Genomic DNA, 19,270 nt, shown 5'->3' on the forward strand with positions numbered 1-19,270 from the left:
TTGTTAGCTCTGGAGGAGAACTCATTTTTTTCCTTGACCCTCAACTAAAGTTTTCTCAAATGACCTCATGACGAGGGAGGTGAGCGCCAACAGTCTGGATTTTGGTCGAGGAACTTTCATGACTTCACACGGAAAAAATGAAAAATTTAGGAGCCACTTTTAGTTGTTGATGTACATTTGTAATATGTTGTCAATACCATTCTGAAGGAAATTCCTCATTACACTCAGACAAACACGTATTTCCAGCATTTATATCTCACAGAACATACCCGGGTTTGTTGACATCTTAGCGTCACCTTAAGATTCCAAAAGCAAAATCCCGTTTATACACTCGCCTCGCGAGACCTGGATTCACACTGGAAAAACAATTAACGATCAGTTTCACAACATTTAAGGCTATTCTCGTGGCTTGAAGACTCTTGACAAAGTCTGGCTTTTTTCGGGCTGAATCAGTCAAATGTTGATATTTTAACTTGAGCTGCCGCGATGCCATCTTTGATATCCCAGAAACCCTTGCGGCAGGTTCCTGAAGATGATGTCAGTTAGGGAAACAAAAACCGTGTTTGATGGATACAAATTCCAGTTTGTTTGTAAACATATGGAATTTGTTGTGATCAATTAAGGTCACTGCGGGTTGGAAATGAGTGGTAATGGTGTTGTTTTGGTGTGTTGGTTTATTCTCTGTGCAGAAGTGACACCTTTTATGGGAAGGATATTTTTAAGATTTTTTTTCCGGTAGAGTAACTTTAAGGCTTCGTTAGAAAACGCACACACAAGTTTCACATCTGCAAGGCAACATTTTTTCCATTAACATGGAAACTGAAGAAAGTCTGATACTTTGTAGATTCCATGTTGGGCCACCAGTGATGATGAAACCACACACACACATGCAGCAGAGAACACTCTAAACAACAGTAATGGGAGAACAAGGACATTCATATGGACAGACAACGAAGTTTGATTGTTTTTACAGTGACTGTCACCTATAAAACTACCAAGTCCAAGGAGAATATGGACTGGGAGTCATGACACTCTGGAGAAAACACTGTTCATATTGTTCATCTACTGAGCATGTGCAGAAGAACTATTTACTACGGCCGCGGCAGACATGAGCAGTCGCAGCATTTCCGCTGTCTACATAGAAGCAGGAGGCCATGTGTCTTTGGAACGACTGAGACCTCGAGTCTTTCCAAAGACATGGAACATTGTGGAGGTGAAGAGACGCATGAAAAACACAGCAACAAACGTCTGCCAGCTGTTCAGCAGTTTTCAGTTGTTTCAGACTCCGGCCTGTGATACCATCGGAACCTCCACTCTCCTGAAAAGACTCCAGACCTCGACTCTATTTGGATGCTGTTCTGTCAAGGGGCAAACTTCACAAAAACAGACAAGGCCTCACTAAAATCATTGAGGCAAAACAATCACAGAAGTGTTACAATGAATCATGAGGCGAGATCTGGTGTACCAATAAAAGCAATGGATTTCTCTCAGGTTGCATCCACATAACGAACCAGAGATTCACTTATTTCATAGACAACAGAGCTGATTGGAAATGTGTCTTTGAATTGATACGGATTATGATAAACTAACCATTATTCCAGGAAGTTCAGGATTGAAGCATTCATCTCATTCATTGCTGATTTTAGGAGGAAATACTTCTTTTTTTTTTTTTTTTTTAGGAGGAAATACTTCTAAAACGGGGCTTTTGACCCCACTATGATCAAACGTCTGAAAACGTATTGCTGTCATTCTCCAACGTAAAGTGATGGTACATGGCTTGTACGTCTGTTACATACCTGTGGTGTTTTCTGGCTGATCTTCATTCTACATTTCCACAGCATTTTGTCTAATGGGCTCCGCAGCACAGCCTCTTCTTTTGCTCTTTCTGCTGAAGCTCTAACAAGTCAATACTGTACATGAGTCACTTCAGACTACAGCGACATGCTGACTTCCTTCAGCGAAAACCACGAAAACTTGTGTCTGCTGTCAGGAGACCGGGGGGTGGGGGGGGGGGCTTTCAGTTAAGATCCCCCTCAAACGCTGCAGTGCAGCAGCGAGTCAAGCTTTGATAAAGGTTCAGGCGGCTTGGCCAGGACCGTTTGTGTTTAATGATGAAACCATCACATGAGGAATCTCTCTGGGTTTAGGGGGCTTAGTGGGATGTGGGGGGTCTGAGTCACAGTTTATCCACCCAGACCGGCTCCGATCGTAGGACTTTGTTTCATTCTACCTTTGCGCTCAGTGACAGTGGAAGGTTGTGGTTTCTCTTCATCTGTTAGCAGTGTGGTTGAGTTTCTACAGAGCAGAAGAAACGGTTCATGACACTGACTGACACACACACACACACACACACACACACACACACACACACACACACACACACACACACACACACACACACACACACACACACACACACACACACACACACACACACACACACACACACCAGGTAAAATCCAAAGAAATCTTAATTTCTTTCTTAGTTTTAGTAGTAAAAATATACCCTGGAAATGTTGACGTTGATATTTACAAAACCTAGTATAAACCACTTATATGTGTGCAATGACAATGAGTCGTTTGAAAACCTTCCATGAGATATTTAATGTTATTTTGCTAACAACAAGGTGGCAACAATAAAAAATAATGTAGCAAAAAGATGCAAACAAGGTTATAACAAAGTGGCAACACGGAAGAACAAGGTACAAACAAGGTGGTAACAAGGAAGAACAAGGTAGAAACAAGGAAGAACAAGGTAGAAACAAGGTGGTAACACGGAAGAACAAGGTACAAACAAGGTGGCAACAAGGAAGAACAAGGTACAAACAAGGTGGCAACAAGGAAGAAACAAGGTGGTAACAAGGAAGAACAAGGTAGAAACAAGGTGGCAACACGGAAGAACAAGGTAGAAACAAGGTGGTAACATGAAAGAACAAGGTAGAAACAAGGTGGCAACACGGAAGAACAAGGTAGAAACAAGGTGGTAACAAGGAAGAACAAGGTAGAAACAAGGTGGCAACAAGGAAGAACAAGGAAGAAACAAGGTGGCAACACGGAAGAACAAGGTAGAAACAAGGTGGCAACAAGGAAGAACAAGGAAGAAACAAGGAGACAACAAGGAAGAAACAAGGTGGTAACAAGGAAGAACAAGGAAGAAACAAGGAGGCAACAAGGAAGAACAAGGTAGAAACAAGGTGGTAACAAGTAAGAACAAGGTAGAAACAAGGTGGTAACAAGTAAGAACAAGGTAGAAACAAGGTGGCAGCACGGAAGAACAAGGAAGAACAAGGTAGTAACAAGGAAGAACAAGGTAGAAACAAGGTGGTAACAAGTAAGAACAAGGTAGAAACAAGGTGGCAGCACGGAAGAACAAGGAAGAACAAGGTAGAAACAAGGTGGTAACAAGGAAGAACAAGGTAGAAACAAGGTGGGAACATGGAAGAACAAGGAAGAACAAGGTAGAAACAAGGTGGGAACAAGGAAGAACAAGGTAGAAACAAGGTGGCAACATGGAAGAACAAGGTAGAAACAAGAGTTGCTGTGAGGGACGTTTCTTCAGCTAGCTAGACTTTATTTTTTATATTTATTCTAAAAAGAACCTATTTTTAGAATTTGTGACAAATCCTCTCTTTAATGAATTTTTTTCCAGAACAACCCATACTGCTTGATAACTTCCTCCTAAAACTCAGTTGTTGGGTCTCAGCTCTACATTCACTCACTCCATGATGAATGTAATAAATGAACGATAAAGTTCCCAGAAGATTGTTCACATGGAATTTCTGTGGTTTAGACCCTCTTTACGTCATTTGATTACTCCTTTTTGTTTGTTAGTTTGAACATCTCTTTGCGTGAACCTGTCATTTACAACTCTTCTCACAGCATCTTAGTAAATCAGCTCGATGTGCTTTTGTACACAGAGTTCCACAGGGACATGGCTCGAGGAGCAGCTCGGTCACATGGTGCCGAGTGTGCAAAGCTGAAACATCCTGATAATTCATTTGAAATGCTGCTATTTCGATTTCCCTATGTTTTCTTCTTTTCTTTCCTGAAGCAGCCGTGATCTCTGCGAGGGGTTTTTACGAACACAGAAATATGATGCAATAAAAACAACAGAGACTTTTAAAGCCACGTGGAAAAGAATCGGACGCTCGGTAATCAACAGGTCTGTGAGTGAAGGTAAGTGCTCAGTTTGAAGCTCACAGCCTCTTCAGACGGTCGCTGCTGTGCTGCTTTAATGCTTTCAGCTTGTTTGTGGGGGGTGCATATGGGGTTTTTTCTCGTCAACAACATGAAAGAGAAACATATTTTTTAGTTGCAGCAAAACACGGTTTATTTCTTGGACAATATCAGGTTAAAGAAAGCATCTGTTTCTAACTGTAAGTGGGAACTGAACAATGATAGAAATCTCAGGCCCTGTTTTTACAACATTGAAAACGAAAATGCATTGCTTTTGCATTTTTGTTTCAGAGACGTTTCGCTATCACAGCGAAACAATGTCCGTTTATACAGAAATGGCAGAAATGCTGAAAATTATGTAATCAGCATGCCAGATCATGAGTTGTTTGTTTTTGGAATGAAACCACACACACATGCACACAGAGAACTACACACTATAAACATCAACAATGGGAGTACACAGACACTCGTATGGACAGACGACCAAGTTGGATTGTTATTCCAGTGACTGTCAACTCTAAAACTACCAAGTCCCGGGAGAATGTGGACTGGGAGTCATGACATTCTGGAGGCAAACACTGTGGTCATTGTCCATCTACTGAGCATGTGCAGAATGACTATTCACGGTGACTATGGTGCGCCGTAGCGGTCGGAACATTTCCACGGGCTACATGATGATGGAGTTGGAACATCTTTAAAAAGTTGTGTTTTCAGTGGCTCCGAGCACCATTGTCACATACACAAAACTCAACAAAAGTTTTATGTTATCACTTGAAAACGTTGTTTTGTAAACGGGGCCCACGTCTCACCGAGCAACAATCAGCCAAAACATTATGACCGACAGTTTAATACTGTGTAGGTCCTCTGACCAATGGAGTCATGGACTGCAGCAGGATGTTAGTAACATACTTATTAAGTTCTGGAAGAAGTGAACCCATCACCAGTTCCTTTCCTTGGACTATTTTTGATTGATATTGAGACACAAGAGCTTCCGTTTTGGAGACACTCAAACTCAGTTGTCCATCCCCAATTCATTCAAATCCATTTTCCTGCTTCTAACATGAAATGTTCATCTGCTGCTGCATGTATCACCTCCATAGGTGCCATGAAAAGAGGAGAACTGAACAAATATTGATCAGTAATTGGGGGGAAAAAAACAAAACACCTGAATGTGGTTGAACTGGGAGTTTCCTACTAGGAATGTGGAAAGTTTTAGAAAGCTGGTCACTTCTCAGGTTAGGAAAAAAGGCCCACCCAATAGAATTTTGACCAGTAATATGAAACTTTACCTTTTGAATGTCCTAATGTAGATATTTAATATAAATATTACTTGACCCATGCTTATTTTAATAGTATATCATCTAATTCCTTAGTATGTATGTAAGGTATTGAGTCACTTTTCCATGAATTAATGGGAGTGGGTCACTTTTCTATCCGACACCGGCCGCTGCTACAATATTATTGAATCATGCGTCTATGCGGGAGTTCAGGGTTTTTAGAACCATGAGTGTGAGCGGTCAGGCTAATGTCATTCAGTAGTTGTGTTGATCCTGATTATTTAACGCTGAGTGAATAATTGCCGCTGTCTGGGACAGTGATGAGGAAGTGAAAGACCTTCGTCAGCGTTGATCCTCCACACAGCGCACCAGGGATCTTAACCATCATGTATAATAAACATATTTTAAATGATTTTATTTTGCAAATAAGAATTTTGGTTTACGCCCTTTAAGATATTGTCATTTTTAAAGTTCTATAAATGTGTGATTAAAAAAAGAACAGCAACAGAACAAAATTAAATTCTAGACGAAGCCGAGTGGTGCTTTCCATAGAACAGGCCTGCGGGCGACTCATGTGGTCCTTGGGGGCCACCTGATGCCCACGGCCACCGCAGTTAGTAACTTCATTTCTTATGAGTGAGAGCAAACTTTTCTGTATGTGACCCTCAATGAAAACACTTCGGACACCGATGCTTTAACGTCCAAGATTGAAGCCCATTTTAAGAAGAACACTAGAGGATTCAGCAGAGCTTTTAAATTTAACAGCATATTTCCACAGTTTACAGATGCCAACATTCACTACACCATCATCAGCACACGGGGAGAACGTTTCTTCCACACACCACATACTGACTGGACATAAGTGGAGCAGTTTCAGAGTTCAAGCTGTTGAGTGTGTGGGTGGTTGTAGTACAACAAAAAACACACCATTAACTCGTGGGCTGACGGGGAAACTACAGACTTTCAAAACTTTGCCGTCTGAACATGAAACTTTTCAGAAACGATGAAGCTCTCCGTCGACGTTGGCCTTGACATGAGGGAAATATAGCGTGCCTTCCTTCTTCCTCATACACCCCACCCCCACAGCCTCTCTCTTTCTCTAAAGCTTTCTAAATAAGATGTATAAATAGGCTGATGACACAACTACGTCCTTCACAAAGAGAGAGAGAGAGAGAGAGAGAGAGAGAGAGAGAGAGAGAGAGAGAGAGGAGAGAACAGGACTCTGGCTTTAGTCACAGCCCCCTTTATATTCTTCCGCTTTTCACAAGCACAGGTTAAAAGGCAGCCATTTTTCCTTTCATGCCCCCACCCCCTCCCACCCTCACTCATGCGTTCTCCGAAACAGGTCGTCCATTGTGGCGGGCCGAGCGAAAGGCTACTGTGGCATTTATCAGAGTGAAGGAGGGGGGAGGAAGACAAAACACACTCCGAATAAAGAGATAGAACAAGAGAAAGGGAAGAAAGGATGTGTATGAAGGCCACTAACCCCCCCCCCCCCCCCCCCCCCTTTCTCCTTCACAAAGCCCCCCTCCTCTCCTGCTCCTTTAGGCTAGCGCAGACAAAGGAGGCCCCGAGTCTTACAATGTGCTCTCCTCCTTCAGCCCGGCACACTTTATATCCTCACTCCATTTACTGCTGATTCTCCACAAGAGCACCCACATGTGCATAACGCGAGAGTGTGTGTGTGTGTGTGTGTGTGTGTGTGTGTGTGTGTGTGTGTGTGTGTGTGTGTGTGTGTGTGTGTGTGTGTGTGTGTGTGTGTGTGTGTGTGTGTGTGTGTGTGTGTGTGTGCGCTTTCAGGAGTTTGTAATGGTCATGGATGGGCAGAGTTTTGTCTATATTTGCTGAGGGTCTTATAGACCAAGGGGCCAGCGCTCTGAGGCGTTACCATGGAAACGGCTTTGAGCAGCAGGAGCACAACAGGTGATTCTGCCCGGGGCTCGTTCGCCTCAGCACCGACAGCCCGCAGGAGGTCCTCACTGTGACTGTGTGTGTGTGTGTGTGTGTGTGTGTGTGTGTGTGTGTGTGTGTGTGTGTGTGTGTGTGTGTGTGTGTGTGTGTGTGTGTGTGTGTGTGTGTGTGTGTGTGTGTGTGTGTGTGTGTGTGTGTGTTCCACAGCCACTCATGCTGCAAACAACCCGGTGCCAAAAGGTCTTAACCAGCTCCAATAAGCCAGAGATCATGTCCAGAGAAGGTGCTAGCTAAAGGCCGTAATGAGCTCGTCGCCTTACCCCGGCCCACAATGCACCTGCACCACAGACAGTCTGCACTTTTCTATTACTGTATAATATTTGAATTTGAAAGAAACCTGTTATACATTTTTGTATTATTGAATCTCTGAAGTTTGACTTTATGATGGATTAGGATTATCTACACCTGGAGTCCCCACCCACCAGAAATACGCTTTACTTCTGTTGGCACTTTCCTGCACTTAAATTCGTCTGATCTACACAGCCTCTTCAGTTACGTCTCTGTTCCTCACATGACATTTCACAGACTTTCTGTCACCTCCAATAAGACTGGACACTATTTTCATAAACAACAATTATTTCTGTTGTATGAAAATGCTCTCTTCAGTGAGATTCATTTTTCCCAATGAACTGGACTTTTTCTTAAGTTGTTCGCAATTAATTGCACTTCTCTTCATATTGAAAACTTTCTCATGTTGAATTTACAGTCTGAAAGGCCCTGTGCATGAAATCTCAATTTCTCACAGTTCAGTCAGTGAGTCATTTGTTCTTTATTTTGCACAAGTTGATACTGCAGTGACGATAAATTTGTAATACACTGTGCAGCTCTGTTCTTGTAGAATCTGTAAATATGTGCGTGCATCCTGTAATTGCTTTTGTTTTACTCTAAAAGCTGATTTTAGATGGTTAAAAAAAACTACTAATGAAGAAATCGGATTATAATGAGCAGAATTAAGTTGATCAAGAGGCTCTCTTTACAAAAGTGCTATTTTTATGAGTGAAATTGATCAATTCGTCATCGATCTCCAGTGTCTCATTAAACCAATAAAAAAATAAAAAAATAAATAACTGTCCCAACTTTTTTGGACATGTCATTACAATAATTCTGAATTAAGATGAATTATTGTTTCAGTGTCTTATCATACTTTATATTTGAAATCATGCATCCATTTGTCCCCATCCATTTGGTGTTATTATATTATGCCAACTCCATCTTTTACCAACTGTGATGAGGTATTAGATTAAATCATAAAATGTACGACTTTTAGCCAGTTTTATCGTCTTTTTATTTTTAAACTTCATCTAAAACCGATCACACCTGAAATAAAACCTAATATTCAGAATTTGCATTGCATTATTTAATCTGCTTTATCACTGAAATTACTTAAAAGCACCAATTAAATTAGATTGATACAATCTGTGCTGAACGAGCATTTCAGATTATGCAACAGCACATTTAATGTTCCTGTAAATACTCATAAGTCCAAACGTATCCATCCGCAGCTGAAAATAGTTCCAGAAAATTCTCTATTTCCCTGCTGCTGTAGTGATTTCATTCATTATATTTATAGATCAATTACATTATGGGGATGTATATCAGTAGCTTAAATTCATTTTAAAAGAAAGTTTACGGTTTTGAACACAGAAGGCAATAAAGATGATCATTTATCTGTTGATAACGGCTCAAGTCGAGTGAAAAAGTATTAAAATATGGAGTAAAACAACACTTATCTGACTAAAAAGAAGCAGACATGGTCTTTTGTGGCAGCAAAAGGTGAATAACTGGATTTGTTAGCACGTTTTTGTGTCAGAAAAATAAAGTTATTGTGTGACTTTCTGTTTTAAGGTCAGTATTGAGCATGTTGAGGACACAGAGTCTGAGATAACTTATCTTGTCAAACAGGATGTGAAAGTGAAGTGATTAAAGGCAGAAGAGACACTCTGAGGTGTGTGTGTTTTACATTTCTGCTTCACTAAAACACTTTAAATCTGGGTGTCAAACATAAGGCCTGCTTGCTAAAACTGGTTCACAAGAGGCTCCAATCCAAAGTGTTAACATCGCACACACCAAGAGCTGTCAACTAAGTTCTACTAAAAAAAACTTTTAAATGTGAGAAGTCACCTGGACGTGATGTTTTGAAGTTGTCCGGTCACAAAAGGCTCATATTGGCCTTCTGTTGCTTTACATTTAACTGATTTTGAGGCGAAATTCAAATGGTGCTTGCGATGGCTGCAAACAAAACGCTCCCGCATCGCTTGCAAAGGACAAGCAGGAGAAATGGGGGTGGTGGGGGGGGGGGGTTAAATAAAAGAGAAAACTGTGAAAGTCATGTAAATGAAGGAGGAAACAGTTTGTTATTGGAGCTTCAACTCTCCGAAATAAACAAATTGGATGGAAGAAATGAGGACTTCTTTATGAAACTAAGATATTGCATGTTGACAATGCAAATAGGAGCGAGTTCACTGGGTTGGGGTCATTTTAGGTTCAGATTTTTTGTTTATTGTAGCAAGAATCCCAGCAATACGTTACATTTGAATTATAAATGTTAAAAATTACACCTATGATAATCACCATGTAAAATATTCTAAGTTTGTATTTTTGGAGTTGCTAAAAGTTGTTCAAATGGTTTTCCAAGTGGTATAAACCTTTCATTTGCATTTTGACCCTAATGTTATAACGGTGATGGTTTTTCCTCTGATCCACACAAATACGGGAACATTTAGGAAATATAATCCAGAATAAATTCAAACGTTGCCTAATCTGCAAATTTAAAAAAAAAAAACTGAACTATGCACCTGCTGGTGCTGCGCAAAATATCACAAAATGCAATATCACAATCCTTTGCATGTTTTATCTGATAATGCTGACTTGAAATGGTTTAAGGAAGCTTTTGTTCTACATGATATACACACATTTTTGCAGATTTTATTAGGACAGAGCTGCAAAATCTGTCGCACATTAATCAACGTGAAATATCGACATTGCAAAAACCTGAATCACAACAAATCATGTTTCTATGTATTTGTGCTCAGCAAATTCTTAAGTTACATTTATTCCCCAAAAACTGTCGACAATAAGTCATACAACCTCTGAAACTCGGAGTACTGTTATTTAAAAAAAGATTTCTTTACACAGATAATATACGCAGGCGGTAGTGTTGGTTGAAGCAACAGAGGAAAGAGCAAAGACTCATGAAGAGTCATAATGTTCATTTTGCACATTTGTTCAAAATCTTTTTGAATAAATGTTTATCGACGTTTGTTTATCGACAATACATTTTCAGTTTGTTATAGTTCAGCAACTACACAAACATTCTGAATGAAAATACACAAGATACTGGCCTACACTGTGAACTTATATACTTTCAATCGCAGATTACTTAAATCCACATAATAGTTCAAGAGAAGCAAAAAAGTTTGTTTTTAAATTTTTTCTCTCCTTTTGAGTTGATATAACTCACTCAAAAGATTTTAAGAAGAACTTTTACGTTCATTTTAAGTTTGCTGAACTTAACTGGTTTACTTCTGTTCAACTTTTGTGTGTTAAGAAATCTTGTTTTTATTTCAAGAGGATTTAAGTGGAAAGACGTTTTAAACATTTTTAAGTTGTCAAACGTCCTGGAAACACAACAACAGCACGTTATTTGTCGGATTGAGTTGGATCATTATCGTCTTGTGATAATGACTCCTGACTTCAGGAATGAAACCGTCTTTTTTAGTTGGTGGTTATTTTTCCCCTCGCCGTAATGGCTTGGTGAGGTCAGATGACTGTAATCAGTTCAAAGACTTTTAGAAAGCATGGGAAAATGCAAATAACAAGAAGTTTGTCACTTCAGTTCAGTGGAGATTAAAGATAATTATAGGTTATGGATAATTGACAATGAGCAAACAAAGGGGGGAAACAAAAAGCCTGTCGATGCCCGTTTTGTGACTCCACAACTAATTAATCCTCTATTCACATCTACGATACATCACTTTTGTCACTTAAAAACCGATAATCTCACCAAAGATAGAACTCTCTCTCTCTCTCTCTGAGCAGTTTTGTTCTTTGCGATGACTTGCCCCACTAACCCATTGGTTCCGATCCTAAATGGATAGGAGTTCTCATGACATGCAGTGTGTAATCTTTAATCTGTGTAATCATCTCCTCAACCGTTACAATAACCCGCTCGTTAGTTGTTTATTTGCTCATTTCATTGGCCAAGGCGCAAACCCAGAAACCTGCCGGTTCATGTCCCGGGTGCCATTATGTCACGACAAAAGAAACCTGTAGTTAGTTTTTAGTCCTCAACAAAAGCCTCAACTCCAACACACCTTCAGTCCTGTAGGAGCTTGTGTCCTGCCACTGCCTGCAGGACCAGAAGAAGAACTTGAGAACGCTTTTTTTTTTTTCTTTTTCTTTCTTGTCAAAACGGGATTAGAAAGTGCTCCTGAGAAAACGCGGGGCAACGCTCAGGAAAGCTTCCGCTCTTTCTTCTTCACAGCTGATTTACAGCTGCGGGGGGGGGGCCTCCGGCATTATTATGAGCTAATGACGACCGAGCGTTGAGATGGACAGCATGCAGGACTGCCACGACCAGCCTGGAATCCAGTTTTAATCTTCTAAAAGTTCTTTTAAAAAAAAGGGAGCTGCAACGGTGAAGAAACAAGCATGTGAAAAGCTTTAAAGAGATTCAACCTTGCGAGCAGGTTTTGTTGAAGACGTGTTTGCAGGAATCTTACCTTGAAGGTGATGTTTACTGGCTCCTGTGGGTGTGTGTGTGTGTGTGTGTGTCCTTGTTCTGCTTTGAAAGTGGCCCATCACCAGTGGAACGTTTGTACTTTATCACCCGCCCAGCACGAGTGTGTGTGTGTGTGTGTGTGTGTGTGTGTGTGTGTGTGTGTGTGTGTGTGTGTGTGTGTGTGTGTGTGTGTGTGTGTGTGTGTGTGTGTGTGTGTGTGTGTGTGTGTGTGTGTGTGTGTGTGTGTGTGTGTTTTCTCTAAAGTCAGTGCAGTTTTTTTTCTTCCTCCATCTACTGAAGCCACAGTTGGGGGGGAAAAAAAAAAAAAGTCGTGCAAGAGAAGCAGAACCTCTTTAACCTTCAGACTTTCTTCTCTCATTCTGACACGTTGAACATCTCCTCTCATAATCGCTGCTCCCTCACCCCGTTCGCCTCCCAAGACGAGTGAGAAGCTGAGCATCTCAGCCCTGAACAACAACTTCTCTCAGACACTCCATTTTCTCAACACTTGACACCCAACACACTACATTCGTTCTTTTTGGAGCGATGTACAGAATCATTAGAGGCTGCACGCTCCCGGTTCGCAACGGCTTGACGCAAGGCTGTTGGATAACACCGAGAAATAACATTTTGAGGCTGAGAAGCTGCGAGCGCCATCGCAGCCTTCAAGGACGGAGAAGTGGACCCTGTCCACATGAGCCACAACAATGTTTTCTCTCTGTCATTCTTAAATAGTTCCCCATCGACAAGACACCATGAAAACGACTCAAAACAATGGAGTCCATATGCCATGCCTATAGGTGGCGTTGTAACTCTGCCACAGAAATACACCAAAAGTGAAGAAGAAGACGAGGAGCATGAAAAAATCCACATTTGAGAAATCCAACATGTCGCTTATAAATCCAAACAGCGTCAGTAGTTTCTGCAGCTCGACCTGTAGCATGTGGTCCACCATTGTCATTGTAGAGTGACGTCGCGGAGAGGGTAACGACTTGTCCGTCCATATGTCAAAGCCAAGGCGGCGTTTTAAAATTTCTCCACTCTGGAATTCATTTAAAAATAGAGAAATCAATCATTTTCAGGCTCCTATAACACCAGATGTGGATTATCGGCCAAAAGCCATTAGGTTAGGTGAAACGCCGTTGTCATGTGGACAGGGCCTTAAACAACCCGTCTTTGCAGAACTGAAGCACAGGACACGCTTACACGACAACGTTTCAAAACGAAAACACATTGATTTTGTGTTTTTGTTTCAGAATTGTTACGTATTTGCATGGCAACATTCTGTGTGCAAAGGCAGAAACACTGAAAAAAACAACATGTTTTCATGTGGGGCCACTAGTGGTTGTTGTTGTAATGAAACGACACACATGCCTGCAGAGAACAAAACGCTATAAACATTAACAATGGGAGAACACGGACATTCTAGTGGACAGACGATGAACTTGGATTGTTATTACAGTGACTGTCAACTATAAAACTACCAAGTTCCAGGAGAATGTGGACTGGGAGTCATGACACTCTGGAGGAAACGTCATTGTTGTCCATCAACTGAGCATGTGCAGAACAACTATCTACGGTGGTGATGTGCATGCGCAGAGATTTGAGCCTGAGTGCTTTTAAAAAGTTGCATTTCAAGTGGCTCTGAGCACCTTTGTTGTTTAAACAGGCCCTAAAACATGACAAACGTTTTGTGTTTTCACTTGAAATCGTTTGTAAGCGCGTCCACAGTTATAACCACAAATACCAGTGAAAACCAAAATTTAAAGAGGTGGAAATAAACATTTCAAGTGAAAATAAACACAAGAAACTCTAAATCACACTTGCAATTGCAGGATTTGGTTATTTTTGGAAGGTTGAGGAGGTTCCTTCATTGTTCTGTTGGTAAACCAGGGTTCCTACAGGTTTCTACAAGTTAAATATAAAACCTTCTTAAGATGACCTAGAATGGAAATTAATGCTCATTTCAAATCATAGTTCACGGTCTGCATAAATTGGTTCCTAATTGGAACCGGGTCCACTGATGTTACTTTCTGTGAGGTTTGGACATTTCCCAGACACATCTAAACACAATATATAGCAAATATATGCATGACAACAAACCTTTAGTGTGGCCCCTAACTGCTAATTTTGTAATGGTTTAGCTTTCGACTAATTAAAAAATAAATCAAATGGTTGCTATTAATTTGTGTTCATTTTATTTTGAATAGAACTCAGGGGCCAAAACATAAAAGCCCACCTGTACCATGACAAATGTAAACAATAAAATAAATATGACCAAATAACTAAAATGAAGCAAAAAAACAACCGAGTTTACAATATTAGGGATGTCCCGACCGATCGGTAGATATCGGATCGGGGCCGATATTAGTGATTTGTGACTGATCGGGGATCGGCAAATCCCTCCGATCAAAAAAAAAAAAAAGCGCGATGCAGGCGGAGCGGGGCCATAGACCTATAAAACTAGAGTTATATATAGTGGTTTATGTGTTTATGGGCAGGAGTCTGCTTCTACATTTCTATGTGGTCTGTCTTCTTCTGCTTTTTTATTGTGTTTGGTGAGTCACAGCGCCCCTAAAGGCCTGGCATGTGTACTACATGTCCTGAAGCCTCGTGTTGAGCCGTGTTCATAGTGAGGTGTGGACGGTTTTTTGGGAGAAGGCCAGGGAGAACAAAAGATTGTTTTTTTCGTCGCATGGATGTACCCTCAGTTTACAACAACAACTAAAGAGAAAGAGAAGAATTTTGATTCAATAAATGAGTTTTACAATCATTTCTAGCTAAACAAAGCTTCTGCGCCAATAGTGCTTTTAGCTTCAGACATCTTAGTTGCTCCAAAAATACACTATTGAGTATATTTGCAATAGCAATGTAAGTATCGGATCGGGAAAGTATCGGTATCGGCCGATACTCAATTCTGAAAAATCGGATCGGATCGGCAAAAAAGTGTGATCGGGACATCCCTAACCAATATAGTTACTGTATATCAATAAAAACTAAATATATACTCATACAATAACCCCCTTCCGGCAGAACACAGTAGTGCTTAGATAGATGCCACTCAATGCCACGCATGCTCTAGTGGACACGCCGCACCTGCAGCCGGTGTTTTCATATCAGAACAGTGGAGGAGGAGGAAGAGGAAGAGGAGCAGGTTTAACCAGCAGCAAGCGCAGCACATAGTGCTATCTGCAAATTTTCATTGTCAATTGTGTCTATAACTATAATATCAAATTTTATTTATTTTTAAAACCTTTTTAAGGTATTAAATGCAGATTTGTAAATTCAATACTTTTAAGACCCCGTGAGAACCCTGTAAACTGTCAAGGAGGAAAAAAAAAAAAGAAGCCTACCAGAGCTGAAAGTGACGTGTTCAAACTTCTTGTTTTGTGTGACAATGAGCGTAAAGCTGTCTGTAGGGATGCATCCTTCCACAGTTTTTTCCCGATCCCGATGCCTGAATTTGGATATCTGCCGATACCGATACTATTCCAATACCAGAGCCGTTTGCTTTAATATTATTATTATTATCATTATTGTTGATTTTATATGAGGCTGTAATAAACTCCTCTCTACAGGCAAGTATGAAATGTACAAATGTATACATGTATTCTCTCAAAAGGCAACTTGAGGCTAGTATAAGGTCAGAAAAGGAAGCAGTACAAACTATTTTTGTTCCATTTGGACAATGTGGGGGTCTGTGTGATGTCATAATCTCATGATAAATTAGTTCTATCTTTAAAACCTCAGAATTACTTTATTAGTCCCTGAGGAAATTCTTTAGCGAACGCAGAACAAATGATTGGGACTATTTTCACAGAGTTTAGCGTGGAGAAGGACGCAGCTTCACGGAGGAGTGAATCACCTGCTCCAGCCACTGGAAACTGTGGAATGGATTTCCTGACACATTACTCCTGGTCTCATTGAGACCCGCCTCCCTTCAGGAAATCCAGTCCACAGTTTGCAGCCAGCGAGCAGAGCAGCGGCAGGGAAACACTGTGGAGTCATTTCAGTAACAGTGAAGCAGACAAGGCTTCATGGATCAGAACTCTCCGCAAGTTGGATCGAAAATTTCAGATCCGTGATACTGGATTGGATCGGCCCCATCCCGAGCTGTCAGGAGTGGGTTTTTTGGCACATTTTGTTTGCAGTGTGCCTCATTAACTAGTAATCCAATTCAGAAAACAACAGCAAAAAACCAACACGACCGAGTACAAGACAGATACAGGTAATATTTGGTTGAAATCTGGACAATGTGGAGCTCGATAGCCTCAATAAGCAATCAACGCTGGCTTAATGTCAACAAAGCAGATCAATCTAGAAGAGAATGAACCAAGAATCGGCTCTATTAGTTGTTAGATTATTGCCAAACATTCACAGCAGAACTTTTTCAGACTGTGGGAGGAAACTAGAGTTCAAGGTGTCCATAAGACATCAAATTTCCATTTCTTGTAATTGGCTTAACAAGAATGTTTCACTGTTTGTTCACACACAACAAAAATTGGATAGAGCTGAAGTTCCACAGGTACGACCTGTCGGGATTAAGCAGGCCGTCAGTGCCTTCATCAGTCAGCCGAGCCACCGGCAGCTTTAACACTCACACTTCTCCTCCCGGGGAGACAATGCAGCCAGAGGGCTTTCTTTAAAGAGATCACACGGCTTCCCCGAGCAGCGGCATTGTTCTGTGTGATTGGCTTGGCCTCACACTGCGCTAAAACACACACACACACACACACACACACACACACACACACACACACACACACACACACACACACACACACACACACACACACACACACACACACACACACACACACACACACACACACACACACACACACACACACACACACACACACACACAATTATTCTCCATTGTGGTGTTTCTCTGTGGACTCCTGGTTCAATAGGATTCAGAGAACAATGTCCAGAGGATATAGGAGGTCAGGAGGAGAGAGGAAAAACACCTTTGTTTGCTCTGGTGCCCGTATGGAGACGTCCAGTGTGTAGGACACACACACACGCACACACACACGCACGCGCACACGCACACAGGCTATTTAAACTGCAGCACGGCTCAGAAACCTGCTGCAAGCATGAAACTCACTAACACACTCACTAATGTTCAAATTGCTTCGCCTGAAATTGAAGGAATGATGTGGATTTTAAGACGACAGTGGGTTAGTTTGTGGAAGCAGTTTGTCCAGCTGGACAATAAGTATTAGAATAAATCCAACGTCAAGAGTTAAGCTTGAAATATGATTTCTACTGTAGGAAAACCAACAAGAGAAACAAAGTGTTGGGTTTTTAAAAGACTTCACAGTGTTTCAGATGTCTCCAAACATTGTCAAAAAGCCTTAATTTATTCCCAAATATACTTTACTTTTAGCTGACAAAATTAGAATAAGACAATGAAAACAAAACTTAGTTATACTTTGAGGTAAAACTTTGAATTTGGTTAAATTAAAATTCAATAAAAGCTTTATATTCAGTAGTAACTATTTCTTATCTTTCAGATGTTCAGACATTTACACAAGTGAAAATGCTTCGTTTGTCTCAGTAAAGTTTCACGTTTACGCAGCAACGTTTTGAAAACTATGTAGTTTTCACATCGGGCCGTTAGTGGGTGCTGTTAGTTGTTTTTGTAGTGAAACCACACATATGGGCACAGAGAGGAATACACTCTAAACATTAATATTCCTTTGTTATTACGGTGACTCTAAACTAAAAAACCACCAAGTCCCAGGACAATAGGGACTGGGAGTCATGACACTCTGGAGGAAACGTTGTTGTTATTGTCCATCTACTGAGCATGTGCAGAAGCACTATTTTCTACGGCCGTGGTGCACATGTGCAGTAGCAGCGTCTCAGAAAAGTTGCATTTCCATGGCCTGTCCAGACGAGCAATGCCATTTCACATAAATGCATTTGGCCGATCATCCACACAGTGCAGCGTTTTAGGAGCATTTTGTGGACGGGCAAGACGCACATCAGTGGAAAACGATAATGTCATCGCCCACCTCTTCTCCCCGCGGTGTCGCCTAACAACAACAATGGCGAACTCCATGCTCCAGGTCCAGCTGGTTACTGATACGAGTCGATTTGTCAAGTACGAGGAGGAGCAGGAGCGTTCTCTGTGACTTCCGCATTTTTGTTGTATTTGGTGAGTCACAGCGCCCTCTGAAGGCCTGGCATACGTCCTACATTATCTTGAGCAGTGTTCATAAAGAGATGTGGACAACAAATTTTTCGAGAACGGCGAGGAGGAAAAAAGATCGTTTTGGCTCGTGTGGACGGAGCCTCAGTGAGTCCGAGCACCGCTGTCGCGTAAACCGACACACAAAACGCAACAAATGTTTTTGTTGTCTTGTAAACGGAGCCTCAATGTGTTAATGGGTGAAGGATGAAGTACAAAACTTCCTCAAGTTGAAACTTTTAAGTCTAAAGTTTATTTTGCAACTTCTGCTCTAATCAACCAAAAATATATTTGAAATGACTAGTTCACAAGGAAACCTGGAACATCATCTCTTTTATTATTCGTCACTTCTTTTATATAATAAAGCGCTGATTTGGAAAATAATCCTGATCATTGACAGTTCAGAGCACTAAAACATTGTGTCAGTGTGCATTACTTCCCCCAGATGGGCAAAAAAAGGTCGGACGATTTCTGAAAGTAGAAAGAAACACTGTTGAACAACGATAAAGTGTCTCTTAATCGTGTTTTTGTAGCCCTGAAAGAGAAAGTTTGGGTCATTTTTAAACCTTTGAAATAACTTCTAAAATGTGCAAAAGACTCAAATTCAGTCTTTGATGGGGGAAAAAAACCTCCAGAGAGCCGGGCTCTTTAAAAGTTTGCAGAGCCTTTAATTTGGGGCAAAGCTGGACAGCAGTACGAGGCTCAGGCTGCGGCTGCAACACGCGTTTCAATCAGATTCATTTCTCATTAATCTGTGATTACTTTTCTTTCTTTCGCTCTCCAAACAATGAAACATTCGTCACAACAGTCCAAGCTGATGTCAACAAGTCATCTGAAATGCACCAATACCAATATTTGAGTGATCCAAGGCTGAAAGGAGCCATCGGTCTCTTCCTTTCCTTCACAAGCGACATCGACGAGACACAA

General features: G+C 41.1%; 1 protein-coding gene across 3 annotated transcripts in view; it reads right to left on the minus strand.

Annotated features, from left to right (window-relative positions):
* Positions 1 to 19,270, minus strand: part of sox13 (SRY-box transcription factor 13) — a 65,223-nt gene that overhangs the window by 44,026 nt on the left and 1,927 nt on the right. Inside the window, exons 1-2 of one of the 3 annotated variants that reach the window (XM_080461758.1) lie at positions 11,738 to 11,783; positions 270 to 356 (exon numbers count right to left, since the gene is read on the minus strand). The exons of the other annotated variants lie outside the window; for them this stretch is intronic. The gene's annotated coding sequence lies outside the window, so the exon portion shown is untranslated. Of the gene's footprint in view, positions 1 to 269; positions 357 to 11,737; positions 11,784 to 19,270 lie in introns of those variants that run through there. 3 annotated transcript variants of the gene reach the window in all.

This window comes from Lipophrys pholis, assembly GCF_963383615.2.
Source record: "Lipophrys pholis genome assembly, chromosome: 4".
NCBI lineage: Eukaryota > Metazoa > Chordata > Actinopteri > Blenniiformes > Blenniidae > Lipophrys > Lipophrys pholis.